The sequence below is a fragment of the Pongo pygmaeus genome, chromosome Y, assembly GCF_028885625.2.
Source record: "Pongo pygmaeus isolate AG05252 chromosome Y, NHGRI_mPonPyg2-v2.0_pri, whole genome shotgun sequence".
Taxonomy (NCBI): Eukaryota; Metazoa; Chordata; class Mammalia; order Primates; family Hominidae; genus Pongo; species Pongo pygmaeus.
The window spans coordinates 20715281-20741283 of NC_072397.2; positions in this window are offsets into that span (position 1 = coordinate 20715281).

The window sequence follows — 26003 nt, forward strand, 5'->3', positions numbered from 1 at the left end:
CATTCCATCCCTCTCCATTCCAGTTCATTCCAATCCAATCCACTCCACTCCATTCCATTCCTCTCCATTCCGCTCATCTCCCTTCATTCCCACTCCACTCTACTCCACTCCATTCCGTGCCATTCCATTCCATTTGGTTCCATTCCATTCCACTCCACTAGACTCCACTCCACTCCTTTAGATTCCATAGTACTCCATTTCACTGCTTTCCAATCCACACCACTGCGTTCCGTTGCATTCCCTTCCATTCCATTCGACTCCTCTCCATTCCACTCCACTCCACTCCACTCCATTCCACCCCATTGGATTCCATTTCACTCCATTCCATTCCATTCCACTCCATGCCACTCCACTCACCTCCACTCCCCTCCACTCCACTGCATTCTGTTCCATTCTATTCCATTCCAGTCCACTCTACACCTTCCAATCCTGTCCACTCCATTCCATTCCACTCCACTGCACTCCACTACATTCCATTGCATTCCACTCCCTTCCACTCCACTCCACTCCATTGCAGTGCACTCCTCTCTATTCCACTCCACTCCATTCCATTCCATTCCATTGCATTCCACTCCATTCTATTCTGTTTCACTCCATTCCACTCTACTCCACTGTACTACATTCCCTTCCATTCCACTCCTTTGAAATCAGTTCTATCCTTCCACAGAATCTCTCTCGGTCACTAAGGCTGGAGTGTAGTCACACAATCTCAGCTCACATTTCTCTTCTCCATTCCATTGCATTCCATTCCATCCCATTCCATTTCTTTCTATTTCACTCCACTCCACTGCATTCCATTCCACTGCATCCCATTCCATTCCACTCTGTTCCTCTTCACTCCACTCCATTCTACTCCTGTCCACTACATTCCATTCCATTTCACACCACTGCATTCCACTCCATTCTTTCGACACGATATCACTGTGTCAAACAGCCTGGAGAGCTTAGGCACAATCTCAGCTCACATTACATGTCAACTCTCTATTGAACTGCATTCTATTGCATTAAATTCCATTGCATCGCATTCCATTCCTTTGCTTTCCATTACATTCAATTCCATTCCATTCCACTCCTTTCCACTCCACTCCACTCCAGTACGTTCCTTTACATCCGATTCCATTCCACGCCATTGCACTCCTCTCCACTCCACTGCACTGCACTCCACTCCACACCATCCCATTACTTTCTGCTCCATTCCACAGCACTACACTCCTCACCACTCCACTCCACATCATTCCATTCCTTTACATCCGATTCCATTCCATTCCATTCCTCTCCATTCCACTGCACTCTACTTCAGTCCACTCGAATCCACCCAATTAAAAATTCTTTCCATTCCATTTCTTTCTTTCAAGAGTATCTCACTCTGTCACCCAGCGTGGAGTGCAGTGGCACAATCTAAGCTCACATATCATTTCATCATTCCATTACATTCCATTGCATTCCATTCCATTCCAGTGCACTCCACTCCACTCAATTCCACTCCACTCCACTCCAATACGTTCCATTCCATTCCATTCCAATCCCTTCCATTCCACTCTGTTTTATCGACAGGATCTCCCTCTGTCACGCAGGCTCCAGCGCAGTGGCCAAATCACTGCACATATTTCTTCATTCCATTCGATTCAATTCCATTTCATTCCATTGGATTCCATTCCACTCCACTCCGTTCGATTCCACTCCACTCCGTTCCATTCCACTCCACTCCGTTCCTTTCCTCTTCATTCCATTCCACTCCATTCCACTCTCCTCCACGACACTCCACTCCATTTCACTCCACACCACTACACTCCTCTCCATTCCATTCCATTCCATTCCATTCCATTTCATTCCATTCCATTCCATTCCATTCCATTCCAATCCTTTTTTTCCACAGGATTTCATTCCGTCACAAAGTCTGGAGTGCAGTGGAACAATAACAGCTCACATTTCCTTTCAGCAGTCCATTGCATTCCATTCCAACCCATTGCATTCCATTCTATTTCACTCCACGATACTCCACTCCACTCCGTTCCATTCCACTCCGTCCCATTCCATTCGTCTCCATTCGACTTCACTCCACTCCACTCCACTCCATTCCATTCAATTCCATTGCACTCCATTCCATTTCACTCTATTGCATTCCATTCCTTTCTATCCACAGGATATAACGTGTCACCCAGTCTGGAGTGCAGTGGCACAATCTCAGCTCACACTACATCTCAACTTTCCATTGTATTATATTCTATTACAATGGATTCCATTCCATTCCATTACATTCCACTACTGTCCACTCAATTCTAGGCCATTCAACTCCGTTCCACTCCACTGCACTCCATTCCACTCCATCCCATTCCTTTCCACCCCATTCCACTATAATCCATTCCACCCCACACCACTCCAATTCATGCCATTACGTTCCATTTCATTCCATTCCTCCACATTCCACTCCACTAATGTCCACTCTGTTCCATTCCATTCCACTGCGTTCCATTCCATTCCTTTCTTTTGAGAGTATGACACTCAGTCACCCTGCCTAGAGCACACTGGTAAAATGGCAGCTCCCATTCCATTCCATCCCATTCCATTCCACTCCACTCAGGTCCACTCCATTCTGCTCTGCTCCATTCCAGTCCATTACACTGCACTCCATTCCCTTCCACTACACTCCAATCCACTCCACTCCACTCCACTTCTATCCATTCCATTACACTCCATTCCTTGCCATTCCACTCCACTCCATTCCATTCCTTTCTTGTCCGCTCCACTCAATTCCATTCCACTCCACTTCACTCCAATCCATTCCACTCCTCTCCACTCCACTCCATTCCATTCCATTCCACTCCATTCCATTCCATTCCATTTAACTCCATTCCACTCCAGTCCACTAAATTCAATTTCACTCCGTTCCACTCCTTTCCACTTCATTCCATTCCACTCCATTCCACTCCAATCCATAAGACTCCATCCCACTCCTTTCCATTCCTTTCCACTCCACTCCACTCCAGTCAACTGCGTTTCTCTCCACTCCATTCCATTTCATTTAATTCCACTCCTATTCACTCCATTCACTTCCACTCCACTCCACACCACGATATTCCATTCAACTGCACTCCACTTCACTCAATTCCATTCCACTCCACTCCCCTCCTCTCCACTCCATTCCATTCCATTCCACTCCACTCTACTCCAATGCATTCCATTCCACTCCACTTATCGCCACTGCATTCCGTTACACTCTACTCCATTCCATTCTATTCCATTCCATTCCACTCCACTACATTCCACTCCAATCCACCTCATATCATTCCATTCCATTCCACTCCGTTCCATTCCATTGTACTCCATTGAAGTACATTCAGCTCCATTCCACTCCATCCACACCACTCTACTCCACTCTACTCCTTTCTATTCCTTTCCAATCCACTCCATTGCATTCAATTACACTCCATTCTATGCCAGTCCATTCCATTCCACTCCATTCCACTCTACTTCTTTCCACTCCATGCCATTACAGTCCACTGCATTCCACTTCATTCCACTCCACCCCGCTCCACTCCACTGCATTCGCTTCCATTCCACTCCATTCCCTTCCACTCCACTCCATTCCATTTCTTTCCATTCCATTTCACTCCATTGCATTCCATTCACTTCTTACGACAGGATATCACTATGTCACCCTGGCTGGAGGGCAGTGTCACAATCTCAGCTCATATTACATGTCAACTATACATTCCATTGCATTCTATTCCATTGCATTCCATTGCATTCTTTTAATTCCGTTCCATTCAATTCTATTCCTTTCCATTCCATTCCATTCCATTCCATTCCTCTCAATTCCATTCCATTCCACTCCATTTCAGTCCATTCCACTAAATTCCACTACACTACACTCAATTCTAGTCTATTGCACTCCATTCCATTCCGCTCTGTTCCATTCCACTCCATTTGATTCCATTCCACTCCACTCCATTCCGCTGCACTCCATTCCATTCTGCTCCATTCCCCTCCTCTCCATTCTATCACATTCCACTCCACTCCACTCCATTCCATTCCACTCCATTTCACTCCACTCCACTACATTTCATTCCACTCCGTTCCTTTCCATTCCATTCCATTCCATTCTATTCCACTCCATTCCTTTCCATTGCATTCCGTACCATTCCACTCTGGCCCACTCCATTCCACTCCACTCCTCTACGTTCCATCACATCCAATTCCATTCCACTGCATTGCTAACCTCTCCTCTCCAGTGCACTCCACTCCTGCCCATTCCACTCCTTTCCATTCCATTCTGCTCCATTCCACTGCAATGCACTCCACTGCACTCCACTGCATTTCATTCAATTCCCTTCCATCCCATTGCATTCTTCATTCCACTCTGCTCCAACTCACTCCATTCCACTCCACTCCACTCCATTCCATTCCATTCTACGGCATTCCATTCCATTCCTTTATTTCGAGAATATCTCACTCAGTCAGCCAGCCTGGAGTGCAGTGGCCCCATCCCACCTCCCGCTCCATTCCATTCCACTCCGCTCCACTCCTTTCCTTTCTGTTCCATCCACTCCACTACTTTCCATTACTTCCGATTCCATTCCACTCCATTGCACTCCTTTTCACTCTACTGCACTCCTCCCTACTCCATTTCACTGCATCTGATTCCATTTCGCTCCATTCCATTGAACTCAACTCCACCCCACTCCAGTCCACTTCATTCCATTCCATTCCGTTCCATTCCTCTCCATTCCACTCCAATCCACTTCACTTCATTCCACTCCACTCCAATGCACCCCATTGCATTCCATTCCATTCCACTGCATTCCATTCCATTCCTTTCTTTCGAGAGTATCACACTCTGTCACCCATCCTGGAGCGCAGTGGTACAATCTCAGCTTCCATTGCGTTCCATTCCATTCCATGAGACTCCTCTGCACTCCACTCCATTCCATTCCACTTCACCCATCGTCACTCCACTCCACCCCTTTCCAATCCACTCCACTCCATTGCATTCCACTGTGCTCCATTCCAGGCCACTCCGTTCTATTCCTCACCACTCCAATCGACTCCACTCCACTGCATTCCACTCCCCTCCATTCCATTCAATTCCATGCCATTCCGATGTATTTCACTCCACTCCACTCCACTCAATTCCTGTCCATTACCCTCCTCTCAAATACATTCCACTTCAGTAAACTCCATTCGATTAAATTCCACTCCAGTCCACTCCACTCCTCTCCATTCCACTACATTCCATTCCATTTCGTTCCATTCCACTCCCCTCCCTTCCATTCGTTTCCACACCATTCCACTCCACTCCATTCCATTCCAATCCACTCTAATCCACTCTACTCCACTCCTTTCCACTTCTTTCGATTCCTCTACTTTCAACTCCACTCCACTCCCTTCCACTCCAATCCAATCCAATCCATTCCATTCCATATAATTACACTCCCTTCCACTCTACTCCATCCACTGTATTCCAATCCACTGCTGTTAACGCCACTCTGCTCCCCTCCATTCCAATCCACTCCATTCTACTCTACTTCTCTCCATTCCATTCCTTTCCACTTCATTCCAATCTACTCCATTGCATTCCACTCCACTCCATTCCACTCCTTTCAGACCTTTCCACTCCATTCCATTCCTCTCCACTCCACTCCATTCCACTCCATTCCGCTCAATTCCATTCCATTCCATTCCCCTCCATTCCACTCTACTCCATTCCATGCCATTCCTTTCCAAACTATTCCACGTCACTCCATTCCATTCCATTCCAATCCATTCTACTCCACTCCACTCCCTTTCCAATCCACTCCATTCCATTCCATTCCTTTCCATTCCATTCCATTCTACTCCATTCCTCTTCCCTCCACTCCACTCCACTCCATTCTATTCCACTCCATTCCACTGCACTCCAATCTTTCCCACTCCAATCCATTCCATTCTATTCCATTCCATTCCGTTCCACTCCATTCCATTCTACTCCTTTCCACTCCACTCCATTCTTTGCATTCCATTCCCTTCCACTGCTTTCCATTCCATTACTTTCAATTCTACTCTATTCTCCTCCGTTCCACTCAACTCTACTCCACTCCATTACATTCCATTACATCCAAATCCATTCCACTCCATTCCACTCCTCCACTGTGCTGCAATGCTCTCCTCTCAATTCCACTCCTTCTCATTCAATTCCGCTCCATTCCACTGCTATCATCTCCACCTCAATCAACGCCGGTTCATTCCATTCCATTCCATCCCATTCCATTTCTCTCCATTCCATTCCACTCCACTCCACTTCACTCCAATCCACTCCATTCCATTCCATTCTACTCCATTCTATTCCATTCCTTTCCATTCCATTCCATTCCGTTCTGTTGTACTCCATTGCATTCTTTTCCTTTCTTTCGAGAGTATCTCACTCTGTCACTCAGCATGGAGTGCAGTGGCACAGTCTCAGCTCCCGTTCTGTTCTGTTCCTTTTCTTTCCGTTCCACTCCATTCATCTTTGCTAGGCTCTGCTCCGTTCCATTTCCTTCCATTCTACTCCAGTCCACTCCACTACATTGCGTTACATCCAATTGCATTCCACTGCTTTACACTCCTCTGCACTTAACTGCATTCCACTCCACTCCATTTCACGCCATCCCCTTGCATTCATTTCCATTGCACTGTATTCCGCTCCACCTCACTCCGCTCCATTTCAATCCATTCCATTCCATCTCATTCCAGTTCTCTCCATTCCAGGCCACTCCACTTCACTCCACTCTGTTCCCATGCAGTCCACTCCATTCCATTCCATTCCATTCCTTTCTTTCAATGAGATCTCAATCTGTCCCATAGCCTGGAGCACCGTCGCACTATCTCCGCTTCTGTTCCATTCCATTCCATGCCATTCCATTCCATTCCACTACACTCCATTCCACTAAAATCTACTCCACTGCATTCCACTCCACTCCACTCCATTCTATTGCACTCCACTCCACTCCATTCAATTCCATTCAATTCCATTCCTTTCCACTTCACTCCACTCCACTACATGCCACTCCATTCCTCTCCATTCCATTCTGTTCCATTCCTTCACACCCCACTCCACACCATTCCACTCCACTTCATTCCATTCCATTTCGGTCCACTCCACTCATCTCCACTCCAGTCCACTCCATTCCACTGCACTATACTCCATTTTATTCCACTCCCCTCCATTCAACTGCACTCCAATCCTTTCCATTTAATTTCAATCCACTCCATTCCATTCCTTTCCACTACATTCCATTCCATTCCCTTCCAATCCACTCCATTCCACTCCTCTGCAACCCACTCCATTCTACTCCACTCCATTCCACTCCATTCCATTCCACTCCATTCCAATCCACTCCTTTTCATTCCACTCCATTACCTTCCACTCCATTCCACTCCACTTAACTCCATTCCATTCCATTCCATTCCTTTCCTCTCGACTCCACATCACTCCACTCCTTTCATCTCCACTCCCCTCCACACAATTGCACTTCCCTCCTTTCGATTCCATTCCATTCTCTTCCTCTTACTCCCCTCCATTCCACTCCACTCCACTCCATTCCTCTCCATTCCACTCCATTCCATTTTATTCCATTACGTTCCACTCCATTGCATTCCCTTCCACTTCATTCCATTCCATGCCACTCCACTCCACTCCACTCCAATCTGCTTCATTCAATTCCTATCCACTTGTCTCCATTCCCTTCCATTCCACTCCATTCCATTCATTTCCACTCCATTCCACTCCACTCCACTCCTCTCCATTTCACTCCATTCAATTCCATTGCAGTCCTTTCCGTTCCACTTCATTCCATCCCTCTCCATTCCAGTTCATTCCAATCCAATCCACTCCACTCCATTCCATTCCTCTCCATTCCACTCATCTCCCTTCCTTCCCACTCCACTCTACTCCACTCCATTCCGTGCCATTCCATTCCATTTGGTTCCATTCCATTCCACTCCACTAGACTCCACTCCACTCCTTTAGATTCCATAGTACTCCATTTCACTGCTTTCCAATCCACACCACTGCGTTCCGTTGCATTCCCTTCCATTCCATTCGACTCCTCTCCATTCCACTCCACTCCACTCCACTCCATTCCACCCCATTGGATTCCATTTCACTCCATTCCATTCCATTCCACTCCATGCCACTCCACTCACCTCCACTCCCCTCCACTCCACTGCATTCTGTTCCATTCTATTCCATTCCAGTCCACTCTACACCTTCCAATCCTGTCCACTCCATTCCATTCCACTCCACTGCACTCCACTACATTCCATTGCATTCCACTCCCTTCCACTCCACTCCACTCCATTGCAGTGCACTCCTCTCTATTCCACTCCACTCCATTCCATTCCATTCCATTGCATTCCACTCCATTCTATTCTGTTTCACTCCATTCCACTCTACTCCACTGTACTACATTCCCTTCCATTCCACTCCTTTGAAATCAGTTCTATCCTTCCACAGAATCTCTCTCGGTCACTAAGGCTGGAGTGTAGTCACACAATCTCAGCTCACATTTCTGTTCTCCATTCCATTGCATTCCATTCCATCCCATTCCATTTCTTTCTATTTCACTCCACTCCACTGCATTCCATTCCACTGCATCCCATTCCATTCCACTCTGTTCCTCTTCACTCCACTCCATTCTACTCCTGTCCACTACATTCCATTCCATTTCACACCACTGCATTCCACTCCATTCTTTCGACACGATATCACTGTGTCAAACAGCCTGGAGAGCTTAGGCACAATCTCAGCTCACATTACATGTCAACTCTCTATTGAACTGCATTCTATTGCATTAAATTCCATTGCATCGCATTCCATTCCTTTGCTTTCCATTACATTCAATTCCATTCCATTCCACTCCTTTCCACTCCACTCCACTCCAGTACGTTCCTTTACATCCGATTCCATTCCACGCCATTGCACTCCTCTCCACTCCACTGCACTGCACTCCACTCCACACCATCCCATTACTTTCTGCTCCATTCCACAGCACTACACTCCTCACCACTCCACTCCACATCATTCCATTCCTTTACATCCGATTCCATTCCATTCCATTCCTCTCCATTCCACTGCACTCTACTTCAGTCCACTCGAATCCACCCAATTAAAAATTCTTTCCATTCCATTTCTTTCTTTCAAGAGTATCTCACTCTGTCACCCAGCGTGGAGTGCAGTGGCACAATCTAAGCTCACATATCATTTCATCATTCCATTACATTCCATTGCATTCCATTCCATTCCAGTGCACTCCACTCCACTCAATTCCACTCCACTCCACTCCAATACGTTCCATTCCATTCCATTCCAATCCCTTCCATTCCACTCTGTTTTATCGACAGGATCTCCCTCTGTCACGCAGGCTCCAGCGCAGTGGCCAAATCACTGCACATATTTCTTCATTCCATTCGATTCAATTCCATTTCATTCCATTGGATTCCATTCCACTCCACTCCGTTCCATTCCACTCCACTCCGTTCCATTCCACTCCACTCCGTTCCTTTCCTCTTCATTCCATTCCACTCCATTCCACTCTCCTCCACGACACTCCACTCCATTTCACTCCACACCACTACACTCCTCTCCATTCCATTCCATTCCATTCCATTCCATTCCATTCCATTCCATTCCATTCCATTCCATTCCAATCCTTTTTTTCCACAGGATTTCATTCCGTCACAAAGGCTGGAGTGCAGTGGAACAATAACAGCTCACATTTCCTTTCAGCAGTCCATTGCATTCCATTCCAACCCATTGCATTCCATTCTATTTCACTCCACGATACTCCACTCCACTCCGTTCCATTCCACTCCGTCCCATTCCATTCGTCTCCATTCGACTTCACTCCACTCCACTCCACTCCATTCCATTCAATTCCATTCCACTCCATTCCATTTCACTCTATTGCATTCCATTCCTTTCTATCCACAGGATATAACGTGTCACCCAGTCTGGAGTGCAGTGGCACAATCTCAGCTCACACTACATCTCAACTTTCCATTGTATTATATTCTATTACAATGGATTCCATTCCATTCCATTACATTCCACTACTGTCCACTCAATTCTAGGCCATTCAACTCCGTTCCACTCCACTGCACTCCATTCCACTCCATCCCATTCCTTTCCACCCCATTCCACTATAATCCATTCCACCCCACACCACTCCAATTCATGCCATTACGTTCCATTTCATTCCATTCCTCCACATTCCACTCCACTAATGTCCACTCTGTTCCATTCCATTCCACTGCGTTCCATTCCATTCCTTTCTTTTGAGAGTATGACACTCAGTCACCCTGCCTAGAGCACACTGGTAAAATCGCAGCTCCCATTCCATTCCATCCCATTCCATTCCACTCCACTCCAGTCCACTCCATTCTGCTCTGCTCCATTCCAGTCCATTACACTGCACTCCATTCCCTTCCACTACACTCCAATCCACTCCACTCCACTCCACTTCTATCCATTCCATTCCTCTCCATTCCTTGCCATTCCACTCCACTCCATTCCATTCCTTTCTTGTCCGCTCCACTCAATTCCATTCCACTCCACTTCACTCCAATCCATTCCACTCCTCTCCACTCCACTCCATTCCATTCCATTCCACTCCATTCCATTCCATTCCATTTAACTCCATTCCACTCCAGTCCACTAAATTCAATTTCACTCCGTTCCACTCCTTTCCACTTCATTCCATTCCACTCCATTCCACTCCAATCCATAAGACTCCATCCCACTCCTTTCCATTCCTTTCCACTCCACTCCACTCCAGTCAACTGCGTTTCTCTCCACTCCATTCCATTTCATTTAATTCCACTCCTATTCACTCCATTCACTTCCACTCCACTCCACACCACGATATTCCATTCAACTGCACTCCACTTCACTCAATTCCATTCCACTCCACTCCCCTCCTCTCCACTCCATTCCATTCCATTCCACTCCACTCTACTCCAATGCATTCCATTCCACTCCACTTATTGCCACTGCATTCCGTTACACTCTACTCCATTCCATTCTATTCCATTCCATTCCACTCCACTACATTCCACTCCAATCCACCTCATATCATTCCATTCCATTCCACTCCGTTCCATTCCATTGTACTCCATTGAAGTACATTCAGCTCCATTCCACTCCACTCCACACCACTCTACTCCACTCTACTCCTTTCTATTCCTTTCCAATCCACTCCATTGCATTCAATTACACTCCATTCTATGCCAGTCCATTCCATTCCACTCCATTCCACTCTACTTCTTTCCACTCCATGCCATTACAGTCCACTGCATTCCACTTCATTCCACTCCACCCCGCTCCACTCCACTGCATTCGCTTCCATTCCACTCCATTCCTTTCCACTCCACTCCATTCCATTTCTTTCCATTCCATTTCACTCCATTGCATTCCATTCACTTCTTACGACAGGATATCACTATGTCACCCTGGCTGGAGGGCAGTGTCACAATCTCAGCTCATATTACATGTCAACTATACATTCCATTGCATTCTATTCCATTGCATTCCATTGCATTCTTTTAATTCCGTTCCATTCAATTCTATTCCTTTCCATTCCATTCCATTCCATTCCATTCCTCTCAATTCCATTCCATTCCACTCCATTTCAGTCCATTCCACTAAATTCCACTACACTACACTCAATTCTAGTCTATTGCACTCCATTCCATTCCACTCTGTTCCATTCCACTCCATTTGATTCCATTCCACTCCACTCCATTCCGCTGCACTCCATTCCATTCTGCTCCATTCCCCTCCTCTCCATTCTATCACATTCCACTCCACTCCACTCCATTCCATTCCACTCCATTTCACTCCACTCCACTACATTTCATTCCACTCCGTTCCTTTCCATTCCATTCCATTCCATTCTATTCCACTCCATTCCTTTCCATTGCATTCCATTCCATTCCACTCTGGCCCACTCCATTCCACTCCACTCCTCTACGTTCCATTACATCCAATTCCATTCCACTGCATTGCTAACCTCTCCTCTCCAGTGCACTCCACTCCTGCCCATTCCACTCCTTTCCATTCCATTCTGCTCCATTCCACTGCAATGCACTCCACTGCACTCCACTGCATTTCATTCAATTCCCTTCCATCCCATTGCATTCTTCATTCCACTCTGCTCCAACTCACTCCATTCCACTCCACTCCACTCCATTCCATTCCATTCTACGGCATTCCATTCCATTCCTTTATTTCGAGAATATCTCACTCAGTCAGCCAGCCTGGAGTGCAGTGGCCCCATCCCACCTCCCGCTCCATTCCATTCCACTCCGCTCCACTCCTTTCCTTTCCGTTCCATCCACTCCACTACTTTCCATTACTTCCGATTCCATTCCACTCCATTGCACTCCTTTTCACTCTACTGCACTCCTCCCTACTCCATTTCACTGCATCTGATTCCATTTCGCTCCATTCCATTGAACTCAACTCCACCCCACTCCAGTCCACTTCATTCCATTCCATTCCGTTCCATTCCTCTCCATTCCACTCCAATCCACTTCACTTCATTCCACTCCACTCCAATGCACCCCATTGCATTCCATTCCATTCCACTGCATTCCATTCCATTCCTTTCTTTCGAGAGTATCACACTCTGTCACCCATCCTGGAGCGCAGTGGTACAATCTCAGCTTCCATTGCGTTCCATTCCATTCCATGAGACTCCTCTGCACTCCACTCCATTCCATTCCACTTCACCCATCGTCACTCCACTCCACCCCTTTCCAATCCACTCCACTCCATTGCATTCCACTGTGCTCCATTCCAGGCCACTCCGTTCTATTCCTCACCACTCCAATCGACTCCACTCCACTGCATTCCACTCCCCTCCATTCCATTCAATTCCATGCCATTCCGATGTATTTCACTCCACTCCACTCCACTCAATTCCTGTCCATTACCCTCCTCTCAAATACATTCCACTTCAGTAAACTCCATTCGATTAAATTCCACTCCAGTCCACTCCACTCCTCTCCATTCCACTACATTCCATTCCATTTCGTTCCATTCCACTCCCCTCCCTTCCATTCGTTTCCACACCGTTCCACTCCACTCCATTCCATTCCAATCCACTCTAATCCACTCTACTCCACTCCTTTCCACTTCTTTCGATTCCTCTACTTTCAACTCCACTCCACTCCCTTCCACTCCAATCCAATCCAATCCATTCCATTCCATATAATTACACTCCCTTCCACTCTACTCCATCCACTGTATTCCAATCCACTGCTGTTAACGCCACTCTGCTCCCCTCCATTCCAATCCACTCCATTCTACTCTACTTCTCTCCATTCCATTCCTTTCCACTTCATTCCAATCTACTCCATTGCATTCCACTCCACTCCATTCCACTCCTTTCAGACCTTTCCACTCCATTCCATTCCTCTCCACTCCACTCCATTCCACTCCATTCCGCTCAATTCCATTCCATTCCATTCCCCTCCATTCCACTCTACTCCATTCCATGCCATTCCTTTCCAAACTATTCCACGTCACTCCATTCCATTCCATTCCAATCCATTCTACTCCACTCCACTCCCTTTCCAATCCACTCCATTCCATTCCATTCCTTTCCATTCCATTCCATTCTACTCCATTCCTCTTCCCTCCACTCCACTCCACTCCATTCTATTCCACTCCATTCCACTGCACTCCAATCTTTCCCACTCCAATCCATTCCATTCTATTCCATTCCATTCCGTTCCACTCCATTCCATTCTACTCCTTTCCACTCCACTCCATTCTTTGCATTCCATTCCCTTCCACTGCTTTCCATTCCATTACTTTCAATTCTATTCTATTCTCCTCCGTTCCACTCAACTCTACTCCACTCCATTACATTCCATTACATCCAAATCCATTCCACTCCATTCCACTCCTCCACTTTGCTGCAATGCTCTCCTCTCAATTCCACTCCTTCTCATTCCATTCCGCTCCATTCCACTGCTATCATCTCCACCTCAATCAACGCCGGTTCATTCCATTCCATTCCATCCCATTCCATTTCTCTCCATTCCATTCCACTCCACTCCACTTCACTCCAATCCACTCCATTCCATTCCATTCTACTCCATTCTATTCCATTCCATTCCATTCCATTCCATTCCGTTCTGTTGTACTCCATTGCATTCTTTTCCTTTCTTTCGAGAGTATCTCACTCTGTCACTCAGCATGGAGTGCAGTGGCACAGTCTCAGCTCCCGTTCTGTTCTGTTCCTTTTCTTTCCGTTCCACACCATTCATCTCTGCTAGGCTCTGCTCCGTTCCATTTCCTTCCATTCTACTCCAGTCCACTCCACTACATTGCGTTACATCCAATTGCATTCCACTGCTTTACACTCCTCTGCACTTAACTGCATTCAACTCCACTCCATTTCACGCCATCCCCTTGCATTCATTTCCATTGCACTGTATTCCGCTCCACCTCACTCCGCTCCATTTCAATCCATTCCATTCCATCTCATTCCAGTTCTCTCCATTCCAGGCCACTCCACTTCACTCCACTCTGTTCCCATGCAGTCCACTCCATTCCATTCCATTCCATTCCTTTCTTTCAATGTTATCTCACTCTGTCACATAGCCTGGAGCACAGTCGCACTATCTCCGCTTCTGTTCCATTCCATTCCATGCCATTCCATTCCATTCCACTACACTCCATTCCACTAAAATCTACTCCACTGCATTCCACTCCACTCCACTCCATTCTATTGCACTCCACTCCACTCCATTCAATTCCATTCAATTCCATTCCTTTCCACTTCACTCCACTCCACCACATGCCACTCCATTCCTCTCCATTCCATTCTGTTCCATTCCTTTCCACGCCACTCCACACCATTCCACTCCACTTCATTCCATTCCATTTCGGTCCACTCCACTCATCTCCACTCCAGTCCACTCCATTCCACTGCACTATACTCCATTTTATTCCACTCCCCTCCATTCAACTGCACTCCAATCCTTTCCATTTAATTTCAATCCACTCCATTCCATTCCTTTCCACTACATTCCATTCCATTCCCTTCCAATCCACTCCATTCCACTCCTCTGCAACCCACTCCGTTCTACTCCACTCCATTCCACTCCATTCCATTCCACTCCATTCCAATCCACTCCTTTTCATTCCACTCCATTACCTTCCACTCCATTCCACTCCACTTAACTCCATTCCATTCCATTCCTTTCCTCTCGACTCCACATCACTCCACTCCTTTCATCTCCACTCCCCTCCGCACAATTGCACTTCCCTCCTTTCGATTCCATTCCATTCTCTTCCTCTTACTCCCCTCCATTCCACTCCACTCCACTCCATTCCTCTCCATTCCACTCCATTCCATTTTATTCCATTACATTCCACTCCATTGCATTCCCTTCCACTTCATTCCATTCCATGCCACTCCACTCCACTCCACTCCAATCTGCTTCATTCAATTCCTATCCACTTGTCTCCATTCCCTTCCATTCCACTCCATTCCATTCATTTCCACTCCATTCCACTCCACTCCACTCCTCTCCATTTCACTCCATTCAATTCCATTGCAGTCCATTCCGTTCCACTTCATTCCATCCCTCTCCATTCCAGTTCATTCCAATCCAATCCACTCCACTCCATTCCATTCCTCTCCATTCCGCTCATCTCCCTTCATTCCCACTCCACTCTACTCCACTCCATTCCGTGCCATTCCATTCCATTTGGTTCCATTCCATTCCACTCCACTAGACTCCACTCCACTCCTTTAGATTCCATAGTACTCCATTTCACTGCTTTCCAATCCACACCACTGCGTTCCGTTGCATTCCCTTCCATTCCATTCGACTCCTCTCCATTCCACTCCACTCCACTCCACTCCATTCCACCCCATTGGATTCCATTTCACTCCATTCCATTCCATTCCACTCCATGCCACTCCACTCACCTCCACTCCCCTCCACTCCACTGCATTCTGTTCCATTCTATTCCATTCCAGTCCACTCTACACCTTCCAATCCTGTCCACTCCATTCCATTCCACTCCACTGCACTCCACTACATTCCATTGCATTCCACTCCCTTCCACTCCACTCCACTCCATTGCAGTGCACTCCTCTCTATTCCACTCCACTCCATTCCATTCCATTCCATTGCATTCCACTCCATTCTATTCTGTTTCACTCCATTCCACTCTACTCCACTGTACTACATTCCCTTCCATTCCACTCCTTTGAAATCAGTTCTATCCTTCCACAGAATCTCTCTCGGTCACTAAGGCTGGAGTGTAGTCACACAATCTCAGCTCACATTTCTCTTCTCCATTCCATTGCATTCCATTCCATCCCATTCCATTTCTTTCTATTTCACTCCACTCCACTGCATTCCATTCCACTGCATCCCATTCCATTCCACTCTGTTCCTCTTCACTCCACTCCATTCTACTCCTGTCCACTACATTCCATTCCATTTCACACCACTGCATTCCACTCCATTCTTTCGACACGATATCACTGTGTCAAACAGCCTGGAGAGCTTAGGCACAATCTCAGCTCACATTACATGTCAACTCTCTATTGAACTGCATTCTATTGCATTAAATTCCATTGCATCGCATTCCATTCCTTTGCTTTCCATTACATTCAATTCCATTCCATTCCACTCCTTTCCACTCCACTCCACTCCAGTACGTTCCTTTACATCCGATTCCATTCCACGCCATTGCACTCCTCTCCACTCCACTGCACTGCACTCCACTCCACACCATCCCATTACTTTCTGCTCCATTCCACAGCACTACACTCCTCACCACTCCACTCCACATCATTCCATTCCTTTACATCCGATTCCATTCCATTCCATTCCTCTCCATTCCACTGCACTCTACTTCAGTCCACTCGAATCCACCCAATTAAAAATTCTTTCCATTCCATTTCTTTCTTTCAAGAGTATCTCACTCTGTCACCCAGCGTGGAGTGCAGTGGCACAATCTAAGCTCACATATCATTTCATCATTCCATTACATTCCATTGCATTCCATTCCATTCCAGTGCACTCCACTCCACTCAATTCCACTCCACTCCACTCCAATACGTTCCATTCCATTCCATTCCAATCCCTTCCATTCCACTCTGTTTTATCGACAGGATCTCCCTCTGTCACGCAGGCTCCAGCGCAGTGGCCAAATCACTGCACATATTTCTTCATTCCATTCGATTCAATTCCATTTCATTCCATTGGATTCCATTCCACTCCACTCCGTTCGATTCCACTCCACTCCGTTCCATTCCACTCCACTCCGTTCCTTTCCTCTTCATTCCATTCCACTCCATTCCACTCTCCTCCACGACACTCCACTCCATTTCACTCCACACCACTACACTCCTCTCCATTCCATTCCATTCCATTCCATTCCATTTCATTCCATTCCATTCCATTCCATTCCATTCCAATCCTTTTTTTCCACAGGATTTCATTCCGTCACAAAGTCTGGAGTGCAGTGGAACAATAACAGCTCACATTTCCTTTCAGCAGTCCATTGCATTCCATTCCAACCCATTGCATTCCATTCTATTTCACTCCACGATACTCCACTCCACTCCGTTCCATTCCACTCCGTCCCATTCCATTCGTCTCCATTCGACTTCACTCCACTCCACTCCACTCCATTCCATTCAATTCCATTGCACTCCATTCCATTTCACTCTATTGCATTCCATTCCTTTCTATCCACAGGATATAACGTGTCACCCAGTCTGGAGTGCAGTGGCACAATCTCAGCTCACACTACATCTCAACTTTCCATTGTATTATATTCTATTACAATGGATTCCATTCCATTCCATTACATTCCACTACTGTCCACTCAATTCTAGGCCATTCAACTCCGTTCCACTCCACTGCACTCCATTCCACTCCATCCCATTCCTTTCCACCCCATTCCACTATAATCCATTCCACCCCACACCACTCCAATTCATGCCATTACGTTCCATTTCATTCCATTCCTCCACATTCCACTCCACTAATGTCCACTCTGTTCCATTCCATTCCACTGCGTTCCATTCCATTCCTTTCTTTTGAGAGTATGACACTCAGTCACCCTGCCTAGAGCACACTGGTAAAATGGCAGCTCCCATTCCATTCCATCCCATTCCATTCCACTCCACTCAGGTCCACTCCATTCTGCTCTGCTCCATTCCAGTCCATTACACTGCACTCCATTCCCTTCCACTACACTCCAATCCACTCCACTCCACTCCACTTCTATCCATTCCATTACACTCCATTCCTTGCCATTCCACTCCACTCCATTCCATTCCTTTCTTGTCCGCTCCACTCAATTCCATTCCACTCCACTTCACTCCAATCCATTCCACTCCTCTCCACTCCACTCCATTCCATTCCATTCCACTCCATTCCATTCCATTCCATTTAACTCCATTCCACTCCAGTCCACTAAATTCAATTTCACTCCGTTCCACTCCTTTCCACTTCATTCCATTCCACTCCATTCCACTCCAATCCATAAGACTCCATCCCACTCCTTTCCATTCCTTTCCACTCCACTCCACTCCAGTCAACTGCGTTTCTCTCCACTCCATTCCATTTCATTTAATTCCACTCCTATTCACTCCATTCACTTCCACTCCACTCCACACCACGATATTCCATTCAACTGCACTCCACTTCACTCAATTCCATTCCACTCCACTCCCCTCCTCTCCACTCCATTCCATTCCATTCCACTCCACTCTACTCCAATGCATTCCATTCCACTCCACTTATCGCCACTGCATTCCGTTACACTCTACTCCATTCCATTCTATTCCATTCCATTCCACTCCACTACATTCCACTCCAATCCACCTCATATCATTCCATTCCATTCCACTCCGTTCCATTCCATTGTACTCCATTGAAGTACATTCAGCTCCATTCCACTCCATCCACACCACTCTACTCCACTCTACTCCTTTCTATTCCTTTCCAATCCACTCCATTGCATTCAATTACACTCCATTCTATGCCAGTCCATTCCATTCCACTCCATTCCACTCTACTTCTTTCCACTCCATGCCATTACAGTCCACTGCATTCCACTTCATTCCACTCCACCCCGCTCCACTCCACTGCATTCGCTTCCATTCCACTCCATTCCCTTCCACTCCACTCCATTCCATTTCTTTCCATTCCATTTCACTCCATTGCATTCCATTCACTTCTTACGACAGGATATCACTATGTCACCCTGGCTGGAGGGCAGTGTCACAATCTCAGCTCATATTACATGTCAACTATACATTCCATTGCATTCTATTCCATTGCATTCCATTGCATTCTTTTAATTCCGTTCCATTCAATTCTATTCCTTTCCATTCCATTCCATTCCATTCCATTCCTCTCAATTCCATTCCATTCCACTCCATTTCAGTCCATTCCACTAAATTCCACTACACTACACTCAATTCTAGTCTATTGCACTCCATTCCATTCCGCTCTGTTCCATTCCACTCCATTTGATTCCATTCCACTCCACTCCATTCCGCTGCACTCCATTCCATTCTGCTCCATTCCCCTCCTCTCCATTCTATCACATTCCACTCCACTCCACTCCATTCCATTCCACTCCATTTCACTCCACTCCACTACATTTCATTCCACTCCGTTCCTTTCCATTCCATTCCATTCCATTCTATTCCACTCCATTCCTTTCCATTGCATTCCGTACCATTCCACTCTGGCCCACTCCATTCCACTCCACTCCTCTACGTTCCATCACATCCAATTCCATTCCACTGCATTGCTAACCTCTCCTCTCCAGTGCACTCCACTCCTGCCCATTCCACTCCTTTCCATTCCATTCTGCTCCATTCCACTGCAATGCACTCCACTGCACTCCACTGCATTTCATTCAATTCCCTTCCATCCCATTGCATTCTTCATTCCACTCTGCTCCAACTCACTCCATTCCACTCCACTCCACTCCATTCCATTCCATTCTACGGCATTCCATTCCATTCCTTTATTTCGAGAATATCTCACTCAGTCAGCCAGCCTGGAGTGCAGTGGCCCCATCCCACCTCCCGCTCCATTCCATTCCACTCCGCTCCACTCCTTTCCTTTCTGTTCCATCCACTCCACTACTTTCCATTACTTCCGATTCCATTCCACTCCATTGCACTCCTTTTCACTCTACTGCACTCCTCCCTACTCCATTTCACTGCATCTGATTCCATTTCGCTCCATTCCATTGAACTCAACTCCACCCCACTCCAGTCCACTTCATTCCATTCCATTCCGTTCCATTCCTCTCCATTCCACTCCAATCCACTTCACTTCATTCCACTCCACTCCAATGCACCCCATTGCATTCCATTCCATTCCACTGCATTCCATTCCATTCCTTTCTTTCGAGAGTATCACACTCTGTCACCCATCCTGGAGCGCAGTGGTACAATCTCAGCTTCCATTGCGTTCCATTCCATTCCATGAGACTCCTCTGCACTCCACTCCATTCCATTCCACTTCACCCATCGTCACTCCACTCCACCCCTTTCCAATCCACTCCACTCCATTGCATTCCACTGTGCTCCATTCCAGGCCACTCCGTTCTATTCCTCACCACTCCAATCGACTCCACTCCACTGCATTCCACTCCCCTCCATTCCATTCAATTCCATGCCATTCCGATGTATTTCACTCCACTCCACTCCACTCAATTCCTGTCCATTACCCTCCTCTCAAATACATTCCACTTCAGTAAACTCCATTCGATTAAATTCCACTCCAGTCCACTCCACTCCTCTCCATTCCACTACATTCCATTCCATTTCGTTCCATTCCACTCCCCTCCCTTCCATTCGTTTCCACACCATTCCACTCCACTCCATTCCATTCCAATCCACTCTAATCCACTCTACTCCACTCCTTTCCACTTCTTTCGATTCCTCTACTTTCAACTCCACTCCACTCCCTTCCACTCCAATCCAATCCAATCCATTCCATTCCATATAATTACACTCCCTTCCACTCTACTCCATCCACTGTATTCCAATCCACTGCTGTTAACGCCACTCTGCTCCCCTCCATTCCAATCCACTCCATTCTACTCTACTTCTCTCCATTCCATTCCTTTCCACTTCATTCCAATCTACTCCATTGCATTCCACTCCACTCCATTCCACTCCTTTCAGACCTTTCCACTCCATTCCATTCCTCTCCACTCCACTCCATTCCACTCCATTCCGCTCAATTCCATTCCATTCCATTCCCCTCCATTCCACTCTACTCCATTCCATGCCATTCCTTTCCAAACTATTCCACGTCACTCCATTCCATTCCATTCCAATCCATTCTACTCCACTCCACTCCCTTTCCAATCCACTCCATTCCATTCCATTCCTTTCCATTCCATTCCATTCTACTCCATTCCTCTTCCCTCCACTCCACTCCACTCCATTCTATTCCACTCCATTCCACTGCACTCCAATCTTTCCCACTCCAATCCATTCCATTCTATTCCATTCCATTCCGTTCCACTCCATTCCATTCTACTCCTTTCCACTCCACTCCATTCTTTGCATTCCATTCCCTTCCACTGCTTTCCATTCCATTACTTTCAATTCTACTCTATTCTCCTCCGTTCCACTCAACTCTACTCCACTCCATTACATTCCATTACATCCAAATCCATTCCACTCCATTCCACTCCTCCACTGTGCTGCAATGCTCTCCTCTCAATTCCACTCCTTCTCATTCAATTCCGCTCCATTCCACTGCTATCATCTCCACCTCAATCAACGCCGGTTCATTCCATTCCATTCCATCCCATTCCATTTCTCTCCATTCCATTCCACTCCACTCCACTTCACTCCAATCCACTCCATTCCATTCCATTCTACTCCATTCTATTCCATTCCTTTCCATTCCATTCCATTCCGTTCTGTTGTACTCCATTGCATTCTTTTCCTTTCTTTCGAGAGTATCTCACTCTGTCACTCAGCATGGAGTGCAGTGGCACAGTCTCAGCTCCCGTTCTGTTCTGTTCCTTTTCTTTCCGTTCCACTCCATTCATCTTTGCTAGGCTCTGCTCCGTTCCATTTCCTTCCATTCTACTCCAGTCCACTCCACTACATTGCGTTACATCCAATTGCATTCCACTGCTTTACACTCCTCTGCACTTAACTGCATTCCACTCCACTCCATTTCACGCCATCCCCTTGCATTCATTTCCATTGCACTGTATTCCGCTCCACCTCACTCCGCTCCATTTCAATCCATTCCATTCCATCTCATTCCAGTTCTCTCCATTCCAGGCCACTCCACTTCACTCCACTCTGTTCCCATGCAGTCCACTCCATTCCATTCCATTCCATTCCTTTCTTTCAATGAGATCTCAATCTGTCCCATAGCCTGGAGCACCGTCGCACTATCTCCGCTTCTGTTCCATTCCATTCCATGCCATTCCATTCCATTCCACTACACTCCATTCCACTAAAATCTACTCCACTGCATTCCACTCCACTCCACTCCATTCTATTGCACTCCACTCCACTCCATTCAATTCCATTCAATTCCATTCCTTTCCACTTCACTCCACTCCACTACATGCCACTCCATTCCTCTCCATTCCATTCTGTTCCATTCCTTCACACCCCACTCCACACCATTCCACTCCACTTCATTCCATTCCATTTCGGTCCACTCCACTCATCTCCACTCCAGTCCACTCCATTCCACTGCACTATACTCCATTTTATTCCACTCCCCTCCATTCAACTGCACTCCAATCCTTTCCATTTAATTTCAATCCACTCCATTCCATTCCTTTCCACTACATTCCATTCCATTCCCTTCCAATCCACTCCATTCCACTCCTCTGCAACCCACTCCATTCTACTCCACTCCATTCCACTCCATTCCATTCCACTCCATTCCAATCCACTCCTTTTCATTCCACTCCATTACCTTCCACTCCATTCCACTCCACTTAACTCCATTCCATTCCATTCCATTCCTTTCCTCTCGACTCCACATCACTCCACTCCTTTCATCTCCACTCCCCTCCACACAATTGCACTTCCCTCCTTTCGATTCCATTCCATTCTCTTCCTCTTACTCCCCTCCATTCCACTCCACTCCACTCCATTCCTCTCCATTCCACTCCATTCCATTTTATTCCATTACGTTCCACTCCATTGCATTCCCTTCCACTTCATTCCATTCCATGCCACTCCACTCCACTCCACTCCAATCTGCTTCATTCAATTCCTATCCACTTGTCTCCATTCCCTTCCATTCCACTCCATTCCATTCATTTCCACTCCATTCCACTCCACTCCACTCCTCTCCATTTCACTCCATTCAATTCCATTGCAGTCCTTTCCGTTCCACTTCATTCCATCCCTCTCCATTCCAGTTCATTCCAATCCAATCCACTCCACTCCATTCCATTCCTCTCCATTCCACTCATCTCCCTTCCTTCCCACTCCACTCTACTCCACTCCATTCCGTGCCATTCCATTCCATTTGGTTCCATTCCATTCCACTCCACTAGACTCCACTCCACTCCTTTAGATTCCATAGTACTCCATTTCACTGCTTTCCAATCCACACCACTGCGTTCCGTTGCATTCCCTTCCATTCCATTCGACTCCTCTCCATTCCACTCCACTCCACTCCACTCCATTCCACCCCATTGGATTCCATTTCACTCCATTCCATTCCATTCCACTCCATGCCACTCCACTCACCTCCACTCCCCTCCACTCCACTGCATTCTGTTCCATTCTATTCCATTCCAGTCCACTCTACACCTTCCAATCCTGTCCACTCCATTCCATTCCACTCCACTGCACTCCACTACATTCCATTGCATTCCACTCCCTTCCACTCCACTCCACTCCATTGCAGTGCACTCCTCTCTATTCCACTCCACTCCATTCCATTCCATTCCATTGCATTCCACTCCATTCTATTCTGTTTCACTCCATTCCACTCTACTCCACTGTACTACATTCCCTTCCATTCCACTCCTTTGAAATCAGTTCTATCCTTCCACAGAATCTCTCTCGGTCACTAAGGCTGGAGTGTAGTCACACAATCTCAGCTCACATTTCTGTTCTCCATTCCATTGCATTCCATTCCATCCCATTCCATTTCTTTCTATTTCACTCCACTCCACTGCATTCCATTCCACTGCATCCCATTCCATTCCACTCTGTTCCTCTTCACTCCACTCCATTCTACTCCTGTCCACTACATTCCATTCCATTTCACACCACTGCATTCCACTCCATTCTTTCGACACGATATCACTGTGTCAAACAGCCTGGAGAGCTTAGGCACAATCTCAGCTCACATTACATGTCAACTCTCTATTGAACTGCATTCTATTGCATTAAATTCCATTGCATCGCATTCCATTCCTTTGCTTTCCATTACATTCAATTCCATTCCATTCCACTCCTTTCCACTCCACTCCACTCCAGTACGTTCCTTTACATCCGATTCCATTCCACGCCATTGCACTCCTCTCCACTCCACTGCACTGCACTCCACTCCACACCATCCCATTACTTTCTGCTCCATTCCACAGCACTACACTCCTCACCACTCCACTCCACATCATTCCATTCCTTTACATCCGATTCCATTCCATTCCATTCCTCTCCATTCCACTGCACTCTACTTCAGTCCACTCGAATCCACCCAATTAAAAATTCTTTCCATTCCATTTCTTTCTTTCAAGAGTATCTCACTCTGTCACCCAGCGTGGAGTGCAGTGGCACAATCTAAGCTCACATATCATTTCATCATTCCATTACATTCCATTGCATTCCATTCCATTCCAGTGCACTCCACTCCACTCAATTCCACTCCACTCCACTCCAATACGTTCCATTCCATTCCATTCCAATCCCTTCCATTCCACTCTGTTTTATCGACAGGATCTCCCTCTGTCACGCAGGCTCCAGCGCAGTGGCCAAATCACTGCACATATTTCTTCATTCCATTCGATTCAATTCCATTTCATTCCATTGGATTCCATTCCACTCCACTCCGTTCCATTCCACTCCACTCCGTTCCATTCCACTCCACTCCGTTCCTTTCCTCTTCATTCCATTCCACTCCATTCCACTCTCCTCCACGACACTCCACTCCATTTCACTCCACACCACTACACTCCTCTCCATTCCATTCCATTCCATTCCATTCCATTCCATTCCATTCCATTCCATTCCATTCCATTCCAATCCTTTTTTTCCACAGGATTTCATTCCGTCACAAAGGCTGGAGTGCAGTGGAACAATAACAGCTCACATTTCCTTTCAGCAGTCCATTGCATTCCATTCCAACCCATTGCATTCCATTCTATTTCACTCCACGATACTCCACTCCACTCCGTTCCATTCCACTCCGTCCCATTCCATTCGTCTCCATTCGACTTCACTCCACTCCACTCCACTCCATTCCATTCAATTCCATTCCACTCCATTCCATTTCACTCTATTGCATTCCATTCCTTTCTATCCACAGGATATAACGTGTCACCCAGTCTGGAGTGCAGTGGCACAATCTCAGCTCACACTACATCTCAACTTTCCATTGTATTATATTCTATTACAATGGATTCCATTCCATTCCATTACATTCCACTACTGTCCACTCAATTCTAGGCCATTCAACTCCGTTCCACTCCACTGCACTCCATTCCACTCCATCCCATTCCTTTCCACCCCATTCCACTATAATCCATTCCACCCCACACCACTCCAATTCATGCCATTACGTTCCATTTCATTCCATTCCTCCACATTCCACTCCACTAATGTCCACTCTGTTCCATTCCATTCCACTGCGTTCCATTCCATTCCTTTCTTTTGAGAGTATGACACTCAGTCACCCTGCCTAGAGCACACTGGTAAAATCGCAGCTCCCATTCCATTCCATCCCATTCCATTCCACTCCACTCCAGTCCACTC